We start from the raw sequence: 27,688 nt of genomic DNA, 5'->3' as shown, positions 1-27,688 counted from the left end.
TGGCCATGACGCCGGATCTAGATCCCAAGATGGCGACGTTTCTCGCCAAGTTTATGAAGGACCCGCACAAGGGCATCGACCGCTCCTGGCGGTCGGGCCAGGATAAGTTGTTCGATGCGGTAGGGCCCATTACCAAAATACTTGACATGGCGGAAGAAGCAAAGGTCACTGGGACCGCCATTTCCCCCGACGTCTTGTCGAATTGGGCGCAGAGGGTGGTTATCTTTTTGGGTAACGCTAACTGTGCCCTCTTTGTGGAAAAGTAAATTTTGCCATGTTCTGTGTCCCTACGTGTCATCCATCATATGTTATGTGTGCATGATTAAATATGCATATGCATTCCCCATGTCTGATTAATGACGCAATTACAGTTGTGTCCCCCTCTAGTATGCCAGTTTCCAGTCCTCGTGAATACTACGAATATCAGGCCTATGTAAAGCTACGTTGCCACGTTTCTCAGTGTGCACGTTATTCTATTATAAAGTCCCCGTTTCTAGGCCTCAAAAGGGCCCGGACACCAGATTCAGCTCCTGTCTCCTGAAGCCTCGCTGAGGAGGGATACAGCCCCCACCTGTATCCTCGACCCTTCACTTACTTCCTGCCCCGCAGTGCCCGGCCCAGCCTGGCTCAGTCTCTGAGTCTGCCAAGAATATGTTATGATTCCAGTTATCAGTTCGGTCCTCCTTCTCTGCATTCCTAAGCTACTGAACTGCATCAATAGTTTCCGTCATTGTCTAGCCTTCACGTCTCTACGTTAGAGAAATACTGCATTTAATGGTCATTTCATATTCTTCATCACGCACTACATGTAGAATAATGCATGGTCCAGTCTTAGAATCAAGTTAGCCTTTCCCCTCCTAACTTCTAGTTCATATCAACATGTTCCCTAAACATCAGATACTAGATACTGTTTAGGTACATGTCGCCCTGACCCTCCAGACTTCAGTCTCTGCTCCTAGCACAGAGTTCATAGCCCCCAGCTTCTCCTAGTGATACGTCATTGCTAGTTTGCGCGCACCATCAGGTTAGAGGTCCCGGCTCCTCAGGTAGCCCCCTCCATGGTTTCCGCCCCATTCATGACATATCCTGTTACGTCTGCACCACATGTCTATGTATACGCCCAGTTACACCTACTTTTGCCTTTATCTTTCGCGACTGCTACGCGTCACACCTATTGCTCCACCCACTGCTACGCCTACTGCAATGTAATGCTATGTGTTTGCGTTATGTATATATGCTCATGTATTGTTATTAAAAGTCAGCGCGCTCATCCCAGATCCAGCCCCAGCAGCTGCTGGGCCCTGTCACCCTGTCATCCTATTCCTATGCAGGTTGTCCTGTTCCTGTCCTTATGCTGTATTAAACCTGCAAAACTCCTACTACCTCGAATCTTGACTCTTATTTATTGAGCTATCTGTTATGATATATGTCTAGTCAAAAATAGGGTATTATTTATTTATTTACCACATAATGGCGCCCGAACAGGGACTTGCCCTTTCCCCACGCGTCGGTGAAGCCACGCCGACCCCCTGACCCTCTGCAGTCGTGACGGAACTCTTCTGCGCAGTGGCAGATATTTCTGCTCAAGTATCCCTCAGGCCCACGGAGGAGACGGAGGAGGCGGTCCAGCATCCAGACGAGACGGTGGAGGAACGCGGCGAGTCCCAACCAGAGCCCAAGCCAAGAGTCCAAGGTCCGAGGTATCCGGAGGCCCACCCGTAACTGAAGTCCGAAGCCCGAAGTTCGTCGTCCGTCGTCGTAGCAGTCCAGTCCAGTCTGAGGCTTTCCGTTCTTGCTGCCCGGTGAGTACCGTTACTGGGGTGGTATCTAGACAGGGTCAATTTAATTGACTCTGGTCTGTGGGTTGGTGGTACACAGTCCCACAAACGAAGTGTCCATTTCGGTGGATGCGGGTCCTGACGTGTCTCTTTATGAGACCGGTAAGTTTCGTACTGTTTCAGCAGTGCATCTAGTTTCTGTTCTAGTCAGTTTCTGTTCTCGAGAAAATTTATGTGTTCTGTTCTCAGTATTTCCAGGTAGTATTCTGTTCGAACTGATTATTTTAAATGTTTTTCATGTATTTTAATGTCGTGGTATGAATGGGGAATAAGTATCGTGTTCATTGTGTATTGTATTGTGTCTAGATTACAGTTCAGTCATGCCCATATTTTCCAAGTTACGTCAGTTAAAAACTAGAAAGGGTCTGCTGGAAGCAGCAGTTCCCGTCCCGCCCAGGGACAGTCCAGGTCACTTTATGTATCAGAAACATGGCATAAGTGCCATATTGTATCTAGATTTATGGGTAGAGTATACCAAACAGTTAGAAGAAAAGTATAGATGGCCCGTATCGGGTACATGGGATGCCGAATGCATCATGCGAGTAGAAGAAGCATTATGGAAAAAGAAAGCCAGACAGTCACAGAAAGATGCCATCGAGTTATGGCGCAAGGAAGCTCATAAAAGAACTGAAAAAGAAATCAGAAAGTCAGAGTTAAGTAGAGAATCCTTAGAGCGAGCCCAAGAAAAAGAATTAATCGAGATAGGTGAACAAGTCAAAGCCGAACAGTCAGAGAGACAGAGGCATGCCCTTATTAAGGGTATGTATCCTCTTCTTGCCGAGGGCTTGCCAAAAGCGACCCCGGAGGCATCCAGTAATTTCCCGCCACCACTAGTTCCGACCAAGCTACGTCACAAACCGACCGCAGCTGATATTTTTATTTCGTCCTATCTGGACGACACAGTCCCTGAATATGCAGATCCTGTTCGCGCTCCGCCAGTCCCTGTAAATCAGACACATCCTGCTCCTCCAGACACCGGGGCACCCCATGCAGTACCTGCTACGGTACCCCCGGTCCAGCCAGCATTTCAATTCCCCGCTCCACCACGAAGAATATCAGTCGACGATTCTAGTCTAGGGGCCGCAGGAGGAGGTCCTCCTCAAACCCCGCCGCCACGCAAGCGTTTATCAGCACTCGAATTACATGCTCAAGCATCACAGCGTACTCCCAAGAGTAATAAGTCTGTTGCAGAAATCAGGCAAGCCCTTGGCGAATGTGCCTATGACCCAGTCCCAGGCGAGAATAATATGGTTTTATATTCAGTACGCGTAAGGAGGGTGACCGAGTATCTAGTCACCCTACCCAATATGAAAGAAGATCTAGACAGAATATATCGTTTCATCCGTACAGGGGATGATCCAGAAAGTATTAGTGATGCCATGTCTCAAAGGAAAGCTGAGATCCAGCGTATGATATTAAAGTTTTTAATTAACTGTCTAATAAGAGAACAAGATTACCCGTCTAAAGACCCGGCCGAAATGAAAACCCTGACAAAGTGGAGTGATAATATAGCCGAGGGTAAGCACAATACCATTAGTGCCATGGAGAGTATGTACAAGAAAATCCGTAGAGAAATAATAAAGATACACGAACAACGTAAAGCAGCACAAGTAAGCGAGAAAGAAAGTAACTCTGATACTGAAGAGGTAGAGGACGAGAATCCCGCCAGAATAGCGTATGTAGGAAAATCTAGATTTCCAGATCGCCATTTACGCCTAGAACACAAGTCAATTTTCCATCATTCAGCACCAGAACAAGGTTCCCTAGAACAAGTATTCCAAGCTACCGATCACATTCTGAAATCACAAATCGGTTACAGTGAGTTAAGTACCATGCATGAACAGGAACTAGCCCGATCAGCAGTCCGATGGATTACTGATTCTACCACTTTTCCAGACGAAATAGTGGCACAAATGTTTCTGAAATTGCCCCCAGCCGAGCAGCGACTGGTGGGTATGTATATGATCCAGCACCTCATTACTCTGTATGAGGGTCAGCACTCTGATCCAGGTCCGTTACACGATATCCTGAACGAGTTACTCCAGTATAGATGGAAAGGTCTAGGTACTGACTTAATTAGTGTCATTCTAGAGCAGCGCCACAAATATAGAACGTTTCTGAACCCGCATTTTGTTCATGTCTCACCCCCAGAAAGTAAACCATTTTACATGGAAAGACAGAACCCGTTACGAGAAGTGCATCCAGTTAAGACAGAGGACGGTGAAATGCAACGAGTGTTTGTTTACACCCCGATTACAAAGATGGAACTCCTCGAAATGAAGAAATTAATTCCCTGTCATGACAAAGATCCAGCAGGGTTCCATAGAGAATTAAAAGACATGCTCCGTATGGGAGAATACACTTACCCAGATATCATTAAAATGTTAAAGGTCCTGTTGCCCGCAGGGGTGTATGAAAAGCTAAAGGAAAAAGAATGGGAGGTGGGAGAGAAAAAGATCGATTGGGGAGTTCTAGAAGCCGAAGACAAGGCACGAGTACCAGGTACTGGTCTAGGAGAGAAATGTAAAGAATTACCAGAATTATTGATTCAAGTTTTACCCAGATTATTGACAACTAGAAAAGAAGACTGGGATGCAATCTCAGCCTGTAAACAAAAGCAAGACGAGGATATTAGTGATTTTTATTCTAGATTTGAAAAGTGTTTTAGTATCAATAGTGGCCTCAAGACAAGTAGTGAGTCATACCCTCACCTTTTTGTTACTAAATTAGTCGAGAATTCAAGCCCACAAGTTAAAAATCGAGTTTTGAAAGTCGAAAGCACCTGGCAAGCTAATACTCCGTCCCAGATGCTCCAGATGCTCCAGTACCACCAGAATAGAATCAGGGAAGAGCAAGAACACGAGAGAAAACGTATGAAAGATACGAAAATGAAAGTACTAGTTGCACAATCTGTTCCTCAAGACAGTCAGAAGAGGGGTCCGAATCAAGCCAGTCATCCTGCAGCTCCCGTTAAAGGGAACTGCAATTATTGTAAACAGCCAGGTCATTTTATAAATGAGTGTGCAGTTCTGAAACACAACATAGCTACTGGTAAGACTAAGGAAAGACCCCGTCCGCCTAGACAAGAGCAAGTCTCACAGATTCCTCAGCCACAGAATGCACAACAGATAGTTACAGTACCGCAGCCTATCGCTGCAACACAGCATGTTACATCGCAGATGTACCAGTATGCACAGTCTGAGTATCCAGAGTACCAGCAGTATTCATGAAACAGCCTAGAGAGGGAGGTAGGCTTGCCACTCATCGAGATACCTGTAGATCAAGAAGGTCCCTATGTTCACAGTCAAGTATTAGGGAAAGACAGAAAGTTTTTGATTGATACAGGGGCAAGTAGGACCACAATTAGTCATGCCGAAGTTCCAGGGGCTCCGCTCTCAGGCTCAAGAAATGTTTCCCTTGGATTTTCAGGAAAACCTATCGTAAATGAGATTTCAAAGCCAGTTACTCTAGAAGTAGGTCCATTGTCCCGTACTACTGATCTGTTACTTACTAAGTCATGTCCAGAAAACCTATTGGGCATTAAAACACTGAAAGAGTTAGGTGCAGTTATATGCTGTTCCCCAGAGGGAATACGATTGTTCCTACGTGACTTTAAGGGTCACTATGTATTACGAGATTTTGATTCAAGACTGTCTAATGTTCCGCAGCACTTATGGGCGCAAGGTCCAACTGATGTAGGTTATATGCAAATCACACCTTATCGTGTGACTCTTAAACCAGGTGTAGTGTTACCACGAATCAGACAGTACAGATTGCCACCCGAGGCTGTAGCAGCCTTATCCAAAATTATTGACGAGCTCATCGCTCAAGGAGTGGTTGTAGAGACTGACTCCAACGTATGCAATTCTCCGATCATTCCAGTCATGAAACGTACTGATCCAAATGCACCCCCAGTATATCGATTAGTGATTGACCTACGAGAGCTTAATAAATGTATTATTCCGCAGTATCCAGTTGTCCCAGACATCTCTTCCCTATTGACAGCCATTGATTCCGAAGCCACGTTCTTCACTGTCATAGACCTCAAGAACGCATTTTTCAGTGTTCCTATTCATCCAGACAGCCAGTTCCTTTTCGGATTCTGTTTAAATGGAAGGAGCTATATGTTCACACGCGCTCCTCAAGGTTTCACAGAAAGTCCTAGTATTTACAGTCAAGCACTTAAGAGACAACTAGACAACATTCACATGCCAACTGACACTGCCCTGCTCCAGTATGTCGATGATCTACTGATCACAGTCCGTTCTGAACGTGCTTGCGAGCAAGCATCCCTTACAGTCTTGTATTTCCTAGCCGAGATGGGGCACAAGGTGTCCCCTTCTAAGCTTCAATTCTGTGTCCAGCAAGTGGTCTACTTAGGACACTTGCTGTCCAAGAGGGGTAGGCAGTTGACACCAGACCGTATCCAGTTAATAGCGAGTCTTCCTCAGCCCAAGACCCAGAAGGAGGTACGTGCCTTTATCGGCCTTACTTCTTATTGTAGACAATGGATTCCCCAGTATGCATTTCTAGCCAAACCACTGATACAGTTAACGACACAGGAGGCAGCCGTATCGACTGTCCTCCCTTGGACATCTGAACATACACTTAGTTTCAACGAGTTAAAGAAAGCTTTATGCCAAGCTCCAGTTCTAGCGACACCGAACTACAGTAAGCCTTTTACACTTTTCGTTACTGAACGTGAAGGTACAGCATTATCTGTTCTCACACAAGATCAAGCAGGACAATACAAGCCCTGTGCTTATTTTTCGAGCACACTAGATCCAGTCGCCCAGGCTTTGCCTGCGTGCCTCAAGTCAGTTGCAGCCACAGCACTAGCTATCAGACAAAGTGATTCCATAGTTTTAGGACACTCCCTGACAGTACAAGTTCCACACTCTGTGGAAGTTCTTCTGAACCGAACACAAACTCAGCACTTGACAATTGCACGTTTAACAGGTTATGAATTGACACTGTTCCAGCCACACATAGAAATCAGACGCTGCAACATTTTAAATCCTGCTACACTGTTACCATCAGTTACTTCGAATCCTGACCCACATGACTGTGTGGAAGTAGTTAACATTACGGCAAAGCCAAGACAAGATCTGACAGATACTCCGTTACCAGACCCCGACCTGACACTTTATGTGGATGGTTCATGTATGAGAACAAGTACAGGAGAACTAGTCGCCGCGTATGCAGTGACTACTGACACTGAAGTTATTGAAACACACCGTATCGATACTCTGTCCGCTCAAGCAGCAGAGCTAGTTGCTCTGACACAAGCCTGCATACACGCCAAGAACCTGAAAGTTAATGTTTACACAGATTCACGCTACGCATTTGGAGTTGTACACGACTTCGGAGTGCTCTGGCAGGAGAGAGGTTTCATGACTTCTCATGGAACCAAGATTCAGCATGGTCTCCTTATTCAAGCTCTGTTAGATGCCATACATTTACCGACATCCATTGCCATCATGAAATGCAAAGCACATACGAAAGTCACTGACATTATTTCCCAAGGTAATGATCTAGCAGATCGCACAGCCAAGCTTACAGCACAGACTCCAGACATTCAAGTTAATCGGACACATACTCCAGATCCGACTACATGTATGACAGTTAAGGACCCTACACAAGATGTCATAGATATCCAGTCACATGCTACTCCCGAAGAAATCAAGAAATGGTCCGAACAAGGAGGGGTCCAGACAGATCAAGGATGGTTAACGAAGGGTAGAGCCACATGGTTTCTCCCCGACTCTATGGTTCAAGTCATTATTAATACCGCACATAGTCCAGCACATTTAGGGGAAAAAGCCATGTTAGACAGTATCCAGAACATTTGGTTCAACAAGCATTTACGAGCTGCAGCTAAGCAGAAAGTCCGTACCTGTATGATATGTTGTCAGTTTAATCCAGGTAAAAGTGTCCCGGTGGAACAAGGTGGTTTCCAGCCCCCTGACCACCCTTTTGAAGTCCTCCAGATGGATTATATTCAGATGGAGCGATGTCGAGGTTTCAAGTACGTCCTTGTAGTTGTATGCGCTTTGTCCAGGTGGACAGAAGCATATCCAGTCCCAGATTACACAGCCACGACCACTGCCAAGCAGTTGGTTCGTGAGTTCTTCCCCCGTTATGGACTCCCTAGAGTCGTATATTCTGACAACGGCCAGCCATTCTCATCCGAACTCATGAAGCATGTTTCCCTTTTGCTAGGGTACCAGTGGAAGTTCCATTGTGTACGCCATCCTGAAGCAGCCGGTCTCGTTGAGAGACATAACCAGACTCTGAAAATCCGTATTGCAAAAGTGTGTAAAGAGAAGGGTGTGGACTGGCTAGTAGCTCTACCAGTCGCTTTATTTTATATGCGCATGGTCGCACATTCCAGATCAGGTCTGTCCCCGTATGAGGTCGTTTTCGGCCGCCCCCCAAATATGTGGGGTACTCCTAGACCCCGAAGTATTACCGATGTTTCAAGTAATATGCTGACAGATTACCTAGCTTCCTTGATGTCTGCCCTCAACTCATGTCGTTCACAGGTTGCCGCCGCATTTCCAGACAATACCGAGGTGGCACCGCATGAAATCGTTCCAGGATCCATGGTGATGGTCCGCAACTTTGACAGATCAAGTCCGCTGGAGCCTCGATGGAAAGAGCCCCGACAGGTCCTCCTCACTACCCGTACAGCCGTGAAGTTGGAAGGACGCAAAGGCTGGGTACACCTTTCTCATGTCAAACTTTTTAATGGACTGAAACCCGTCTTAAAGAACATTTCCCAGGATTCAAAGGATTGCCAAAATATTGTTCTCAAGGACTGTCCCGCAAAAGACATTGCTACAACCCCTCCCCTGTTAGAGAAAACTCCGCAGCAGGAGTATAAACAGAAATTAAGGTCTAGTAAAATAAGTCAGTCAGTTTGATTGTCTAAGTCCTCCCCTAGGTGAAACGGTTAGACTGTTTCTGACATGTATAAAATAGACCCCCATAGTGAGAGAGTTAGTCAAAACTCAATCCGATGTATCGTTTTTCTATGTTTCATATTGTTTTCCAGCCTTATGATTTCCTGCACCAGTTATGCATTTTACCTATGTTTCCCAGTTTCACATGTAAATAAGTCTGCTAATGCTACAGTAGAGCACACGTTTAGTGATCTGCCCCCTCATGAACTCTCTTACCGTCTCGCTATGCGTAATAACTCATTTATCCGCATGTTACATTACTCACACCAGAACAGCAATGCCACTAATTGTTGGGTGTGTGGTCGACTCCCCCCTTTCCAGACACCGAAGGGAGTTCTGCCACTTTTTCCTTATCCTTTTTCACATAATGGTTCGTGTGGAGCATGGTCCACGTTGACGTCATCCTCAACAGATATGTCTTTTCTTAACAGTACATGTTTCCCAGACAAGCAAGGTCTCCCTCACCGAACAGGTTTAGATCTAGAAAATGAAGTGTATAATTTAGGTAATTATTCGTCGAATTTTATGGTCCTGAATGTTCAGTCTGATACTACTCCAGACTTACCTGCTATTTCAGTACTACCAGTCAAAGGCGAATTATGTGTCCGAAATAATGGTTCCGTACATGTAGGACATAGTGATTGTACTACTATTGTCAAGTATAGTGACAGTGGGAAATCTATTTTCAAAGCTTCACGTCATTCATATTTTATTTGTGGTCAAACTGCATATGTTCGTCTGCCCCTCGATTGGGAGGGAACCTGTTACATTGCCTTCCTACTGCCACCAGTTTTCCTAGCCCCACCTGATTATCATAGAAATACACATCTAGTACACATTAGACATAGAAGGGAGTCCCCAATTGTCGATTATACTGAAACTGCTCTAGAACAGTATACAGATTTCAATAGAGGTTTCTTCTTCTTTATAGGACCTATCCAGAATAGTAAGCTAATCCGTAGGTTAACCAGAACCCTTGAAGCTGTAATAAACGAGACTGCCTCTGCTCTAGGTAACTTAACTGAAGAGCAATCTGCTATGAGATTTGTCGTTTTGCAAAATCGTCTCGTCCTTGACGTCATACTGGCCGATAGGGGCGGGGCCTGTAGAGTCATCGGATCTAGTTGCTGCATTTTTATTCCAAATAACGCGCCGTCTGTTTATTCAGCTATAACCAGACTCCATAAAATTGCCCATCTGATCCACCAAGATCCAGGCACCTGGACATGGTCCGGTTGGTTCTGGAATATAATTTCCGCATGGGGATGGAAAATATTGTCCTTTCTAGGTATTGCAGTAGCGATCATATTCAGCTGCTGCCTCTGTATACAATGTGGCCCTGCGATTTGCGGCATTTGTGCTACCTCTTGTATTCCTAGTCCCAAGCCCAGTTCTAAATCCCGTTCCAGGATAATTCGAGACGAGCAAATGATACTGTATGAAATGATAGATGGTATCATGAATATTGATGTTTCCTGATGGAAACGTAGTGACAAGGAGGGAATGTGGAAAAGTAAATTTTGCCATGTTCTGTGTCCCTACGTGTCATCCATCATATGTTATGTGTGCATGATTAAATATGCATATGCATTCCCCATGTCTGATTAATGACGCAATTACAGTTGTGTCCCCCTCTAGTATGCCAGTTTCCAGTCCTCGTGAATACTACGAATATCAGGCCTATGTAAAGCTACGTTGCCACGTTTCTCAGTGTGCACGTTATTCTATTATAAAGTCCCCGTTTCTAGGCCTCAAAAGGGCCCGGACACCAGATTCAGCTCCTGTCTCCTGAAGCCTCGCTGAGGAGGGATACAGCCCCCACCTGTATCCTCGACCCTTCACTTACTTCCTGCCCCGCAGTGCCCGGCCCAGCCTGGCTCAGTCTCTGAGTCTGCCAAGAATATGTTATGATTCCAGTTATCAGTTCGGTCCTCCTTCTCTGCATTCCTAAGCTACTGAACTGCATCAATAGTTTCCGTCATTGTCTAGCCTTCACGTCTCTACGTTAGAGAAATACTGCATTTAATGGTCATTTCATATTCTTCATCACGCACTACATGTAGAATAATGCATGGTCCAGTCTTAGAATCAAGTTAGCCTTTCCCCTCCTAACTTCTAGTTCATATCAACATGTTCCCTAAACATCAGATACTAGATACTGTTTAGGTACATGTCGCCCTGACCCTCCAGACTTCAGTCTCTGCTCCTAGCACAGAGTTCATAGCCCCCAGCTTCTCCTAGTGATACGTCATTGCTAGTTTGCGCGCACCATCAGGTTAGAGGTCCCGGCTCCTCAGGTAGCCCCCTCCATGGTTTCCGCCCCATTCATGACATATCCTGTTACGTCTGCACCACATGTCTATGTATACGCCCAGTTACACCTACTTTTGCCTTTATCTTTCGCGACTGCTACGCGTCACACCTATTGCTCCACCCACTGCTACGCCTACTGCAATGTAATGCTATGTGTTTGCGTTATGTATATATGCTCATGTATTGTTATTAAAAGTCAGCGCGCTCATCCCAGATCCAGCCCCAGCAGCTGCTGGGCCCTGTCACCCTGTCATCCTATTCCTATGCAGGTTGTCCTGTTCCTGTCCTTATGCTGTATTAAACCTGCAAAACTCCTACTACCTCGAATCTTGACTCTTATTTATTGAGCTATCTGTTATGATATATGTCTAGTCAAAAATAGGGTATTATTTATTTATTTACCACATCTTGACCGAGCGTCGACGGTCGTTTTTAATTAAACTGGACCCGAAGTTAGGGGACCTGGCCTCCTCGGAGGCGGGAGCGGTTGCCCAGGGCGGGCTCTTTGGAGAGCCGTTCATTAAGGAACTGGGCAAGTTCGTTTCGACTTTCACCTCGCTGGATAAAGCCCAGAAGAGTATTAAGAGCGTCTTCCAGCAGCGTTTCTCCCAAGGGGCCGGTCGCGGTGGGCGCCGCGCGACCGGCCGCGGTGGTCATCCCACCGGCAATAGAGGGCAAGCCTCCGGGCGAGGGCAGTACAACACCTCAGCCAATTTCAACTCCTTCTACCCTACAAGAGGCCTGCGTTTCGGAGGACGAGGCTTCAGGAAGAATCCCGGCACCAATAACTCAGCAGGTCAGTGTTATTCCTGCGGAGCAGGTTCGAATTGGTGGCCGTTTGGCGGCATTTCTGGGGGCATGGGAGGAACTTACAGCGGACGCTTGGGTGCTACAAACCGTCCGCGGGTTCCATATCGAATTTTACGACCAACCCTCTCAGGTGGGTACCCCCCGTCCTATAGCCTTTTCAATGGCCGACGCTCAGTTGATAGACGAAGAGGTCTCGGAGCTCCTCCGCAAAGGGGCCATTCGTCGCTCAACTCGGCACCCTTCAGGTTTCCTCATCAATCTGTTTTTAGTCGACAAGCCCGGTGGTGGGCGCCGACCGGTGATCAACCTGAAGGAATTCAACGGTTGGTTGATCTACCGTCATTTCAAGATGGAGGGGATTCCTCTTCTTCGAGACATCCTCCTCCCGCGAGATTGGTTGGTACGGCTGGACCTCAAGGAAGCTTACCTTGTGGTTCCGATCTACCCGCCTCATTGTCGTTTCCTTCAGTTCCTCTGGAAGGGGCAGGTGTTCGAGTTTACTGCCCTCCCGTTCGGTCTCTCCTCGGCCCGTGGTGTTTCACAAAAGTGCTGCACCCCGTGGTGGAGTTCCTGTGAGGGCAGGGTATTCGCATGATCGTCTATTTGGACGACATTTTGCAAAAGGCCCAGTGTCCGGACAAGTTACTTTTTCAGCTGCGCCAGACAGTGGCTTTGCTTCAGAAGCTCGGTTTTATCATCAATGGGTCAAGTCGGTCCTCGCTCCTTCTCAGAGAGTGGAGTTCTTGGAGTTCGTCATAGACTCCGTCGACGCTTCTCTCAGCCTCCCGTCGCAGAAGTTGTCCAAGATCAGACATGTCTTGCGTCAGACTGTGACCAAGTCTCACACATCCTTGCGGCACGTCGCCAGGATGGTGGGCCTTCTGTCGTCCTCGATCCAGGCTATCTTTCCAGGCCCGCTTCATTACAGGGCCCTTCAGCGCCTCAAGGCGTACCATCTGCGCAGGGGCATGTCTTACGATCAGTCGGTTCCCCTCTCGGAGTAGGTGAAGGCCGAAATGTCGTGGTGGCTGTCACACATGGAGGCCTGGAATGGCCGAGCAATTTTCGGGTCAGCTCCGGACCTCATTATCGAGTCCGACGCCAGCAGAGTCGGTTGGGGAGCACGCTGTGGAGATTTTTCCACAGGCGGCACCTGGTCGCTAGAAGAACAGAAGTTGCATATCAACTGTCTGGAGCTTCTGGCGGGTTCGTTTGCAGTACGCTGCTGGGCAGGAGACTCTGCGAGGTCGTGTGTTCTGTTGAAAATGGACAATGTGTCCGCGGTTCGATACGTGAATCATCTAGGAGGTTCCCGCGCTCTGGCGAATTTGGCGAAGGAGTTTTGGGATTACTGTCTGGACCATCACGTATCAGTGACGGCGGAATATCTGCCGGGTCGAGCCAACCAGATAGTGGATTGGCACTCCCGGTATCTTTGGGATTCCAGTCTGTGGATGTTGGACGTTCAGGTTTTTTCGGTGGTTGCACGGTCTGTGGGTCTTTTTTCGGTGGACTTGTTTGCGTCCCGTTTGGACCATCAACTTCCGAGGTTCTTCAGCTGGAGGCCGGATCCGCTGGAGTCAGGAGAAGCCCTTTGCGTTTCCCCCTCTTGCGATGGTGATGCGGACGGCGGCTCAGGTCCGCCGGCAGGTGGAGGAGCTGGTTTTGATGACACCGCTCTGGAGGTACCAAGTTTGGTTTCCAGTTCTTCTGGAACTTTCTTGGGATTTTCCAATCCTACTCCCCCGGCTTCCACACCTGCTTCTCAATCCGGATCGATAACCGAATCATCTTATCGCTCAGGGTTCTCTCCGTCTCATGGCATGGAGGCTTTCCGGAGACGTTGGTCGCTCCCGGGCCTTTCGAGATTGGCTGAGGGACTCTTGTCCAAAGCCTGGGCAGTCAGTACGTCGAAGCGCTACAAGTCCGCTTGGACTAAGTGGGTACGTTGGTGTCTTCGACGGGGTTTGGATCCCCTGGTCGCGGGAGTTGTTCCCGTCCTGAATTTTCTGCTGGAATTGGCCACGAAAGGTTTTGCATACCGCACGATTAACGCTATGCGTTCTGCCATCTCAGCTGCACACCAACCAGTTGATGGCTCACCAGTGGGGTACATCCTTTTGTGTGTCGCCTTCTGCGGGGAATCCGGTTGTCGTTGCCTCCGGGACCGAGGTACTCCGTCCTCTGGGACGTCAATGTGGTGTTGAACCTTCTTCTCTCTTGGGAACCTAATAGGTGCCTGTCTTTCAAAGAGCTCTCGGCTAAGTTAGCGATGCTTTTGTGCTTAGTGTCCTGTCAAAGAATGTCCGATGTGCGGGCCTTGGATGTCTCAGCACGTGTTTTTTCACCGGATTGTGTCACCTTTACGATTGGTCACCGCATGAAGTCGGCCTCAAAGACTATTTCTTATCCGGCTTTCGTGGATGTTCCGAAGTTGTGTGTTGTTCAGTGTCTGAAAGCCTATGAAGAGGTGACTTGGGACATTCGCCCTCCGGGCGAAAGACAATTGTTGATTGCCTTACGAAAACCACACCATGCGGTCTCCTCCCCCACTATAGCCAGGTGGGTGCGCTGGGTCATGCAAGAGGCAGGTATTGATACCAAGCGTTTTGGAGCTCACTCTGCCAGGGGGGCCATGGCCTCTAAGGCTTTCACAGCGGGAGCTCGTTTGGAGGATTTAATGCGGGCCGCTGACTGGTCCTCGGATTCCACCTTTAAGAGGTTTCATTTTAAGCCTGTGGTGGATATTGCTCATTTGGTGGTAAGTAAGCTTTGAACTAGCATAATCTGAGCCTCCGGTCCTGCCATAGAATCGAAATTTGCCTAGCTAATGTAAGGGTAAGTTTCAATTCTATTAAGGACACGGAGGCGAGGTTTATCCCACCCATGACGTCGACAAGCTACGTCCCGCCCGTATGTCAGTAAGTAACTAGGTTTTCATGGTTTTAACCTGACATTGAGTCGTAATTCATGTTGTTGTGTAATGCGTTGGTACGACGATTGGTCTTCTGTTACACCGCTTACGCTGTTGTTTCTTCCTGCTAGGAAATGATGGTTCCAAGGCAGACTAATGACCTGAGAGCGTGATTCGCGCGAAGAAAGAGGAGGAACACTGAGAGGGGACTCCTTATCTACTGGTCATGGACATAATGGAAGTAAATGTAAATGTTTGTATTTTATATAGCGCACTTCTACCCGGAGGCCTCATAGTGCTGTATTCATACCGCTGCGGAACCCATCCTGGCTTTCCTGTGAAATGTCCACTCCTGGGCACCCCCAAGGTGAAGCCAGGCATCCACAGCGCTGCTGGGGCCGTTGTGGAGATTAAGCAAGCTATTGCCCAGAGTCACAGAGTGGGACCCATGATTAGACTAGGCACCGAGGCGAGAATTATCAGGTCCGGGGAAATTGAGCCCAAGACCCGCCGAGGCGGGAATCGAACCCTGGTCCCGGGCCAGACCTCTGCATCAGAGTCTGCCGCTCTAACCATTGAGCCACACTTCTCCACATAAGGAAGGACTCATTGGATATCATCCTCGTTGGAATGATGGGAGTCGTAGTTCAAGAGACTTTTGTTTTGTGGACTATGTTATGGATAATGCTTTATTATGTTGTGATATAAGCATTTTTTTCCTTTATAAGCTTTTCTGAGGCTGCTGTGTTTTGGTATTGTAATAAATAGCGGAGAAACAAAAGCATAATCCTCGCCTCCGTGTCCTTAATAGAATTGAAACTTTACATTTACATTAGCTAGGCAAATTTCGATTCTTCTGAAGACAGCATCAAATGTCTGGTTAGTATTGCATTGAAAGGGGCTGCAACATAAGCAGTGCAGCCCATCAGCTCAAGTGGCCTGCTCCTGTGGTCTTTATCAGGGTGGGGTAAGTTTCAACACTGCTCTTATTCTACAAAACGGTAGATAGACAAAATATGGAAATTAAAATATCGATATACAATAATATCGATGTTTTAATTTCGATGGTATAGAATATCGATGTGCAATAATAACGATAGACAGAATATCGATATTAAGGTATGTATGTTACTAATATCGAATATTTGTTTAGTGCTATGTATTTTATTATGTTCTTTATATGTTTGGTAAACATGTTTTTTAATGTATGTTTAGAATTAGTAATTTTGTTTACATTTTGCGTTTTAGTATCAGAGCGGGTTGTGGGTTTATAGGGGAATGGGGCGGGAAGTAATTTAATTATAATTAATTGATTAATATGTTTTAAAAATATTTTTGATTAATAAATAATTATTAATTAATAATTAATTGGTAATTAATTATTATTAATTAGTTAATTAAATTAATTAGAGTTAATGTAGTAGTATTTATTATTTTTTGTTATTGTTAATTAATAATTAATTGGTAATTAATTATTATTAATTAGTTAATTAAATTAATGTACTAATATTTTAAATTTTTTGTTCTAGCTAATTAATAATTAATTGGTAATTAATTATTATTAAGTGATTAAATGACAATTACATTTTTTATGTGATTTATTTATGTGTAGTGGGTTGTGTGTTTATAGGGGAATGGGGTGTGACATAATTAAATAAATTAAATTAATTAAAGAGATTGTATTTATTTATTGGTATTTATTGTTAATTGATTGTTAATTAATTAATTGGTAATTGTTTTTTAATTATTTCATAATATTAATTATAAATAATGTATTAATAAATATTGTTTATTTTTGTAAATATCTTGTTAATTAATTGGTAATTACATATTAATTGGTAATTAATATGTGTTGATTAGCTAATTTATAATTACATCAATTTAATATTAATTGTTATTAATTTATTAATTCATATTTATATTAATTGTGGTTTTTTGTATGTGTAGTGTGTTGTGTGTTAAAGGGGGAGTAGTGTGGGAAGTAATTGTTACCCCCATGCTATCCAACGCTTTCCCTACGGTTGCACCCTCTGGAGTGGGAACAGTTATTTTTACCCCTACGATATCCAACGCTTTCCCTACTGTTGCACCCTCTGGAGTGGGAATAGTAATTTTTACCCCTACGCTATCCAACACTTTCCCTACTGTTGCACCCTTTGGAGTGGGAATAGTAATTTTTACCCCTACGCTATCCAACGCTTTCACCACTTTTGCACCCTTTGGACTGGGAATAGTAATTTTTACCCCTATGCTATCCAACGCTTTCCCTACTATTGCACCCTCTGGAGTGGGAATAGTAATTTTTACCCCTACGCTATCTAACGCTTTCCCTACTATTGCAGCCTTTGGAGTGGGAATAGTAAATTTTTACTCCTACCCTATCCAACGCTTTCCCCACTGTTGAACCCTTTGGAGTGGGAATAGTAATTTTTACCCCTATGCTATCCAACGCTTTCCCTACTGTTGCACCCTCTGGAGTGGGAACAGTAATTTTTACCCCTACGCTAACCAACGCTTTCCCTACTGTTGCACTCTCTGGAGTGGGAATAGTAATTTTTACCCCTACGTTATCCAACGCTTTCCCTACTGTTGCACCCTCTGGAGTGGGAATAGTAATTTTTACCCCTACGCTATCCAACGTTTTCCCTTCTGTTGCACCCTTTGGAGTGGGAATAGTCATTTTTACCCCTACGCTATCCAAAGCTTTCCCTACTGTTGCACTCTCTGGAGTGGGAATAGTAATTTTTACCCCTACGCTATCCAACGCTTTCCCTACTGTTGCACCCTCTGTAGTGGGAATAGTAATTTTTACCCCTACGCTATCCATCCCTTTCCCTACTGTTGCACTCTCTGGAGTGGGAATAGTAATTTTTACCCCTACGCTATCCAACGCTTTCCCTACTGTTGCACTCTCTGGAGTGGGAATAGTAATTGTTACCCCTACGCTATCCAACGCTTTCCCTACTGTTGGACTCTCTGGAGTGGGAATAGTAATTTTTACCCCTACACTATCCAACACTTTCCCTACTGTTGCACCCTCTGGAGTGGGAATAGTAATTTTTACCCCTACACTATCCAACGCTTTCCCTACTATTGCACCCTCTGGAGTGGGAATAGTAATTTTTACCCCTACGCTATCTAACGCTTTCCCTACTGTTGCAGCCTTTGGAGTGGGAATAGTAATTTTTACCCCTACCCTATCCAACGCTTTCCCCACTGTTGCACCCTTTGGAGTGGGAATAGTAATTTTTACCCCTACGCTATCCAACGCTTTCCCTACTGTTGCACTCTCTGGAGTGGGAATAGTAATTTTTACCCCTACGCTATCCAACGCTTTCCCTACTGTTGCACCCTCTGTAGTGGGAATAGTAATTTTTACCCCTACGCTATCCATCCCTTTCCCTAGTGTTGCACTCTCTGGAGTGGGAATAGTAATTTTTATCCCTACGCTATCCAACGCTTTCCCTACTGTTGCACTCTCTGTAATGGGAATAGTAATTTTTACCCCTACGCTATCCAACGCTTTCCCTACTGTTGCACTCTCTGGAGTGGGAATAGTAATTTTTACCCCTATACTATCCAACGCTTTCCCTACTGTTGCACCCTCTGGAGTGGGAACAATAATTTTTACCCCTACGCTAACCAACGCTTTCCCTACTGTTGCACTCTCTGGAGTGGGAATAGTCATTTTTACCCCTACGTTATCCAACGCTTTCCCTACTGTTGCACCCTCTGGAGTGGGAATAGTAATTTTTACCCCTACGCTATCCAACGTTTTCCCTTCTGTTGCACCCTTTGGAGTGGGAATAGTAATTTTTGCCCCTACGCTATACAACGCTTTCCCTACTGTTGCACCCTTTGGAGTGGGTATAGTAATTTTTACTCCTACGCTATCCAACGCGTTCCCTACTGTTGCACCCTTTGGAGTGGGAATAGTAATTTTTACCCCTACGCTATCCAACGCTTTCCCTACTGTTGCACTCTCTGGAGTGGGAATAGTAATTTTTACCCCTACGCTATCCAACGCTTTCCCTACTGTTGCACTCTCTGGAGTGGGAATAGTAATTTTTACCCCTACGCTATCCAACGCTTTCCCTACTGTTGCACCCTCTGGAGTGGGAATAGTAATTTTTACCCCTACGCTATCCAACCCTTTCCCTACTGTTGCACTCTCTGGAGTGGGAATAGTAATTTTTACCCCTACGCTATCCAACGCTTTCCCTACTGTTGCACTCTCTGGAGTGGGAATAGTAATTTTTACCCCTACGCTATCCAACGATTTCCCTACTGTTGCACCCTCTGGAGTGGGAATAGTAATTTTTACCCCTACGCTATCCAACGCTTTCCCTACTGTTGCACTCTCTGGAGTGGGAATAGTAATTTTTACCCCTACGCTATCCAACGCTTTTCCTACTGTTGCAACATGTAGAGTAGGTAAATATATTAATTTATATGTAGTTTTTAATTTATTTTAAATGTGTATGTATTAGTTATTATTTTTTAAATATGTTTTAATGTTTATATTTATAATTTTCTAAATAATATGTATTTTTAAATTATTTTTACATTATTATTAATACATTTAAAAAAACGATATTTTTAACTTTGATAATTTTGTACTACTATATATTTTTTTCTATATTTTTGTACTTACCTTTATGTATATAGAACTCCGATATTTTTGATTTCGATATTTTTGTGTCGATATTTTTGTATGTCTATATTCTGTCTGTGATATTATGTCATAGATTCCTACAAAACAATGCCTTAAAATGTATATTAATTCAGTCATTAAGAAATTCTATCAGATGTCATTGTCTTTAGAAGCTCTTGATTAGTTTATTGCTATATGAGGGAAGGCAACATCTATAATAATATACTGTTCCAAACTCTCCTAGACATGTACTTGATAACTTTTGTTGCATAGCCAGTCGACAATGTTATCTTTTAGTGCCTCAGCTTGGAATTCAAAGCCTTTCTTAAGCAAAGAAATTGACAAGCAGGTAATGTTTTCGAATGCTTTTTGAGGGGATGGCTCTTGCAGTACTGCAGAGTGCTTCTAACAGTGGTTTCAAGGTTAAAACACTTTTAAGTGGCCTATTATTTTCACGGACTGCAAGATCTAGAAACTCTGTCATGAAATAGGTTTTGAAAATCTAACACGAAGGACTGATAAAGCGAGTTATTGAATTTATTTAGTATTGCAGTACAGCGTTTTCCTATAGATTACCTGACACGCACTGACTCCCGAATTAAATACTTTCTCAATATTGTAGTAGAAGAAGTAATTTGTTTGTGCTTTAAAAAGTCCATCTACACATTCACAGAGCTAGTGTCTGACTATGTATCCTATCAATGGTGCTTGCTTCCGCTCATGCAATATGTTCTTGTGAATAAACATGTTTTTGTCAACGCTATTTCCGCACATTCCTTTTTAAACTCAGAGCACAGCATGCGGATTTTGGCATGCATCTGGACATTTCTATATTATGTACCGTGCCTACAGCCTCCGGATTGGTAGTATTTAATGTCTCAGCGTTGAATGTTACAAGTATCTTTTGCATTTGACTAAAAGGTAACTCTCCTCAATTAATTTAGTTACTGCTGTAGAATAGTGGAGAAATGTAGGTGCCATCTGTACCAAAGATTTCAGAAGCCAATCAGAATAATTTGCTGGATATTCTACAACAGAATTTACGGAAACTACAATGGGCCTGCCAAGAAAACTGATTTTTTTAGGTTAGCTATTTCCCTACATCTTTTATCTAGTTTTGTGCAACATTTGCTTTTGCAAAATTATGAAATGGTTAGGCGAAATTGTCCAAAAGCAACCGTAATTATGTGAAGAGCAAATATGTTGTTTAGCACTATATTTGAGTACAAAATGGGTCCTCTCAGGGTTCTGAGTCGGTTGCTGGAGGTTAGGGCCAACTAGAGCACCACCGCCGACGAGGAGCGAAGCCAAGGATATAGAATCCTTCACTCCACCAGTTGTAGGCTTCAAGAGAGCAGGCTGTACCAACAGCCCTCCTCTTGACAGCAGCTGATGTGGGCCGAACAGTATAATCATTTTAAGATCACTGTCTGGTGGTGAATTTGGTGATCATCTTAAAACATGATTACACTTTAAATAGGAATGTGATCCACGGATTCCTCTCAGCCCACCAAACCATTACCCCATGCATGCCCCCCCATCCTATTTCTGTCATTTTAACAAAAGCATTTATTTGGGACTGCCACTCACCAGATGCATTCAAGGTATAGTCACTCACCATCTCATTAGTGGTACAGGCGATTCAGCATCCCTAGCAACAATATTGCTTTACATGACATTTATGAAAAGGTCAATTATGTGTGTATGTTATCTCTATTCAACTTGATCCTTGCTCACACTGTTCATGCAGATCAAATGCCTGAGTAGCCATCTCTTCCTTTGTGCACTCTTGTTTTGCAGTGTGTCTGTTTATTTCTGCAGACACACTGTCAGGGATGGAACCACAGAGTCATTTCAGGGGACTCCTACAGCGAGGAGTGTCTGAGCCAATTAAAGTGTATCTAACTGGTCTTGGCTGCAACTCTTACATACAGTCTTGGCCTCCATCTGCTCAACCAGTGCTGATACTGTCAGATGGTGCTTACTTTGCACACTGGATCCCATGGGAACAATGCACTCTTTCGTGCTCCACAACCCGTTCTGACCACGCACTATATGGAATGTGATAGTAGAGGCAGGAAAGGGGGAATTGGATAAGATAGAAAACAGTGACACTGCATATCACTCTCCGCCTTGCCACAGTTATAGACAGAGAGAGTTGAAGACTGGAATCAGCAAGATGACAACCTCTAACTATGCACATTCACATTCTGGTATACATGGTTCTTTCCTGATAACCTAGACACAACTAATTCATGATTCAACATTTGATGATGCTTTATACATTATTTACATTATTTACTATACATCCTCGATAATTCCCATATATCTATTTAATAATTTCAATGGTGCATTGACAAGAGAATTTGAATTGGTGCATAATAAAATAATTACATTTCAATAGTCTGTCCTGAAATTCTATTATCAAGATTCACAAACTGCATTTTGTGTTATGATTTAGAAGTATTTCTAAAGTACTACAAAATGCAGCTCAAAAATCTACCTACTGAGACTTCCACATCCACCACATGTTTTTTTCTGTGCTGAGATCTCTGCCACCTGTGTGGAGAGCAATGCATACATACACCTATTTTTGGTATAAAATGTGGAAGAGACATAGGGTAGTGGCTGGTAAATGATTCAATTACTTACCAGTAATATTCATTACTCGGATTACCCTTCTTCTCGTCCCTTCACAGCCTGTATTCCCTTTGTAGAGCTTGGGTAAGCAAAGAAGGTGTTGTGGGCTCTATTTCATTTTATTACTACCTTCTTAGGAGAGATATGGAGATAGAGGGAGGAGTGCTTTTTCCACTTTTTTGATTGGCTCCAGCTAACTCATGTGATGCATGGGGAGGCAAAACACATCATATAGTAAGTAGTGGTACAAGAAGAGGGTTGAGGAGGTAATATGGAATCTTTACTACTAAATGGTATGGGTTTCAGGTGGAGTAAGATAGGTTTATGGGAGGGACAAGGAGGGGTTTTGGGTGGGACAGGCTACTAAAAACCTCTACCTACAAAAGAGCAAAATCTTTGCTGTTCACAAACTTCACGTCCAAACTTCCTACAACCAAACATCTCACAAAACAGTAGTAGCTGTACTCCAGCCCGGTCTTGCAGTAAGTCTAGCACCACAAATGTCCACTCACAGATAATCTAATGCACTTCCATTAGAAGCATTTACAATGCAATAGGTCTCGCAATTGCGAAATATTTAGCTATTGGCATTGTAACTGTTAATGACTTTAATAATATTAAAAGGCATTGTCGTTTACAATACCAATAGTTCAAAATTTGCAAAAGCGATACCTATTTAGGAACGCAGAGTCCATTAAGTGGGTGCCGTGCTCACTTTTAAAGTAAAAAATAAAAAAAAGAGACAGAGTGCAGTGTCTCTGAAGAGGGCTCAGCGCTCAGTATTAAAGCTAAAAAACAATTAATGAAATAGAGCGTGGTGTCCCTGAAGCAACGACGCGCTCAGCATGCAAGTTCAAGCGGCATAGCGCTTTATAAGAAAAGCGACTGCCTTTGTCCTGTGTGGGTGCACTGCAAATACAAAAAAGCAGCGGCCATTGTACCCATTCGTGTCAATTACCAAAATAGTGCTCACCGACTTATAATGCAGACTGTGTAACAAGCAAAGTAAAAGGTCCAGTTGTTATGGGGGCAACAAGTGCAGACAAGGCGCTACCAAGAAAAAACTAACAAGCCTAATGATAAATCGGAAGCCAGCGTTTACGAAGGACAATGACACAAATCAATTAGAAATATGGGCGGAGAGTGGGCGGGGCTTCCAGGACATAATCTAATACAGCATGCCTCGCAGAGCGAGCAGCACATGCATGCTGCCGCTAGGATCGACTTAAAAAATTATGATAGCAGCGACATTTTCTATAAATAAAGTAAACACACAATCAAATGTTTAAGAGGTGACTAGGAGCAGATGCAGCTTATTCCCCTGGAATGGGGGTGACTGGCAAAAACAATGGACAATGTCCTGCAAAAGTAAAATATACGCTGCGGTCTCCCCAAAAGTGCCTAGGCCCTTGTTTGTCAGAATATAGGATCTCACATTCCACTAAAAACAGGTTTCTCTCAATGGGGTCATGGAAGGATGCAGAAGATAGACTTTTACTTCTGGGCATGGCAATGCTTAGCTCTCCAGATCACTATCTCCTTTATACCTTTGGTTGAAGGAATTCACCATCGCCTATATACCTTTGGGTTCATGATTTCTTCTTCTCAGCAATAAGACATCAGAGCTGCCAATCTTAAGTTGTGAGCTTATTCTGTGGTGTAAGCTACAGAGCAGAGCTCTTAAGCTGGACCACAGCTCCCTCTCCGAATTCCAAGCATGTCCTAATGTTTTATGCCAATGCATTGCTTTCCTTCTCCACAAGTGTGACAGCAGCCTGTTGGATAGGTATTCTTCTCCCAGTCTGATCCTTCCTCCATCCTGGTGCTTCGAACTCCCACAAAGTTGAAAGTGAACTACTGAACATATGGTAGCCCACTGGTACATATATTCTATGGTTTTGTCTGCAGGTGTAAATACAATATGCAGCCTAGAAACTGAGCCTTCACTCAGCTTTTTCTGGAAGCCAGTCTATTCAAAGAGTAGCATTCCTTCTTTCTACTAAGAAACAGCAATGAAGGAGGAATCCGTATTATCAGCTGGGCATCTTGTGGATTTATATTAGCCAGTCTTAACTCTATCTTCTACTGTTGGAGGTGCTCTTCTGCTTGCACTCGTCTAGGATGCAGTTGATGGGTGCATGGCTCATGCTGAAATGTAATGTTAACCAATGTGTACAAGCAGCAAATACCCCTAAGGGAATTTTGGCACTAATAAGGAAGAGGGGGAATACAACGGAACAAGGGCAGACAGGGGATAACATTCATTAATTACCTCGATTCTGAGTTTTTTCCTAAACAGAGCTGAGCTTGGGGTTGTAGTAAGAGAAGTAGACCGGGTTTTCCAAAGTTTTGCAGCGAGGTACGAGATGGAGCAGTCACCCATCTGGGATTATGTTGGTATGAATGACCACCATTTGCATGGTTAAAGAGGAGCAGAGTGTAAAAGAGTGGTACATTGGAAATGTATTGCTGAAATAGGTGGGTGCAAGGTTGTGAACTTCTCTATGTACCAAGCTAAGGGCATTTTTGATGGGATTTCAGTGAATGTCTTTGAACGGGATAGAACAGCTGAGGCAGATGGGAAATTCTCATGATCTGACACATTTTGAAGAATCTGAAGCTGATGGGTGGGCCAGTCTGGATTTCCAAAGTAGATGAAAGTGCAATAGTCCAGCCACGATGCAATAAGAGAGTGGACCACTGTTCTCCTAGCTGAGACTGGTAGTAGAGGGATGATTTTTCCAAGCACTCTCAGAAGACAGTAGTGATTGCAAGATTCCTGGTTCACTTGTTTAGAGAAAAAATGGTAATACTCTAGGATTTTGGCTTAGTCAACAAGATCTGGGGAGTGTTTCATCTAAAGAGTGCACCAGGATAGTGCGCACCTGGTTGACTGTTAGCCAAAAAACAGTACCACGGTTTTGTCATTGTTGAGCTAAAGATGCTTTCCTTAATCCAGCAGGCCACCATAGTCAAAGCACTCAAACAAGGCCAACATTTCAATTGAACAGATACAGGAATATTGGAAATGGACATGCTAATTTGAGTACCATCACTTTAGGGCATAATGAGAAGTCGTCTGGAGAGGTGAGGAGCATCAAACACTCTCCAGCTGATGTGCTGGTGTAGCCATAGAAAAATGCAATAACTGAGCAACTATCCCAAGCTATTTTCAGTATTTTACAGCTCTCTACACCCGTTGCAAGGTTGAACAATTAATTAATTAATTAATTATGTGCTTATATAGCGCTGGAATCACTCCCGAAGGGGTACCTCCGCGCTTCGACCGCTGCGAAACCCTTCCTGGCTTCCCTGAGAGATGGTCCCTTAATGGGTATCTCCAGGGTGAGACCAGGCATCCCCGGCGGTCTGGTGGGGCCGTTAGTGAAGATGAGGCAAGCTAGTGCCCAGAGTTGCTGAGTGTGATCGCTGATCAGAGTGGGCACCGAGGCGAGAGAATTATCGAGTCCGCTGACCCTGGTCCAGAAACCTGCCGCGTCGGGAATCGAACCCTGGTCCCGGGCCGTCCTCTGCCGCCTCTAACCAGTGAGCCACACTACTCCACTACAACAATAGGAGCTTTCTCTATTAGCTTTTGTCCACTGTAACATAATACAATTACTGCAGTACTGTGCACAGTAATAATGGTGACATAAACCTTGTAGGGAAGTGTGGGTAATGAGGGCACCATCTGAAAACAGGGAAAAGATAGATTTTAAGTCATATGGGGTCCAATCCTCTCTGCCACAAATCCATGTTAGGTCTCACGCAGATTGTGACCCGGAAAAAGGGGGCCCAGTCCCTACCATTCACACGGACAAACACGCTTGGCAAATTTAGCGCTCACTGAATTTTCGTTATTAGAAACACACAAGTTATCATGAAAAGCCAGGGTTTTCCCACCTTCAAAGGGGCAGGCAAGATATACATTGCCCAAAAAACAATAACACCCATTGAATAATGTTTTACATTTGCCAACATTTTAGTGAAAACTATATAGCTTTTGATGGTGCGATATGAATGGGCGATCACAAGAGGGAATTTATTCTTGTTAAAAAAATTTCCCACTGAAAATCAATATATATAATTAGCACAAAAAACGTTCCGAAAGGCGATAAGTCAAATCTTGGGGTGACAGAAAGGTGCCTTCAATGATGTCTCATTCAATTTCGATTTGTTATTCTCCATCCATCCCTCTAGGCGCCTCAGTCCCTATGCCAAAGACCAGCACTTAAATGCCTATATATTTATACATTTAGAATTTACTGGGACATTAAAAGCACTAGGTGCACGTTCATGTTATTCTGTGACACCCATTTTTACTCAAACATGCAGTTATGTACTGACAAGGCTTCCAGGAATCCTTGGAGTGATTGTTAGATTGTGTAAAGATGTATTTACTTAACACTTCTTGTGACAAAAAAGCACATAATTTATTTCTCATGCCTTATGTTGCTTCAGGAAAACGGATTTGCGTTGGTGAAAGGATGGCTACGATGGAACTGTTTATATACCTCACTGCAATCCTGCAGAACTTCAAGCTAAAGTTTCTAGGTGATTTAAAGGAAATCGACCTTACACCGCAGTTGGATGGTTTCATGAGCTACCCAATGCAATATGAGATTCAATTAATCCCCCGTTAACAATGGTGGGGCATTCTAATCAGCGAAGGAAAACCACTCAATATCAACAAGCATGTTCTTCCATCAAGAATTGCCTGTAAAACGTATGCTTCAGTTTTATGTACAATGTGCCTCAATATAAGCTTTTTGTCTGCTATCCTATATGTCTCGTTTGTTTTGATAATGGTTGCTGTGTAGTTACTTGCATTTTCTTCTATAATTAGAAGCCATTTTTGGGACTGGATCTGAGACAAGATCTTTTGATTTTACTAAAATAGGTATAAAATGCTTTCAATCCTTTCTCTTCATCCATTGATCTGTTATTTGCGTCACTCACATTTTGCTTTCACCCACTACAGCATTTAGCATGGGGTAGTGGGTCACCCACTTAATCAACTGGTTACCTTCACTTGGAGTGATTGCATTTTGCCCTCGCCTAAAGAGCACATCCGCACACAAGCTAGTTCCAGGCAATGCCAGTGGTTTTGTTTTTACTTTATATTTACTTTATTGTTTTATTTCTCTTCAGTGCCTGATATGATAGCAAGACACTTCTGCTGCACATTCCATCTTTAGTAAATTCCACGGCCTGCCAATGCTGTTGAAATTCCTTTAGGGTGTTTTGCTTTTCTGACTGCGTTATCATAGCATGCCAGATTGTGTCCAAGTGAAACTTTTCTGTATTAAGTTATCCACTTTTTACTTTTTTCTTTCTCCCTTTCTTTCATTCCTTCTTCCTTTCCTAGTTTCTTTCCTTCCTTCTTTCTTTCTTTCTTTCTTATCTTCCTTCTTTCTTTCCTTCTTTCATTGCTTCGTTCTCTTTTCTGAATTCTGTTCTTCTTTTCTTGTATTTCTTCTTTCATTCTTGCTTTCTCTCTTTACTTATCTCTTTCTCTCTTTCCTTCTTTCCCTCTTTATGTCCTTCTTTTTCC

General features: G+C 44.0%; 1 pseudogene across 1 annotated transcript in view; it reads left to right on the top strand.

Moving 5' to 3' along the window:
* Positions 1-27,022, top strand: part of LOC144755475 (cytochrome P450 2A9-like) — a 572,487-nt pseudogene extending 545,465 nt beyond the window's left edge. Inside the window, exon 9 of the transcript XR_013594897.1 lies at positions 26,596-27,022. The product of XR_013594897.1 is annotated as a cytochrome P450 2A9-like (transcript). The remainder of the gene's footprint in view (positions 1-26,595) is intronic.
* Positions 27,023-27,688: the final 666 nt, after the last annotated feature.

Source organism: Lissotriton helveticus, chromosome 5_1 (assembly GCF_964261635.1).
Source record: "Lissotriton helveticus chromosome 5_1, aLisHel1.1, whole genome shotgun sequence".
Taxonomy (NCBI): Eukaryota; Metazoa; Chordata; class Amphibia; order Caudata; family Salamandridae; genus Lissotriton; species Lissotriton helveticus.
Note: the sequence above shows the minus strand (reverse complement) of the source record. Positions and strands in the feature narration are given on the sequence as shown.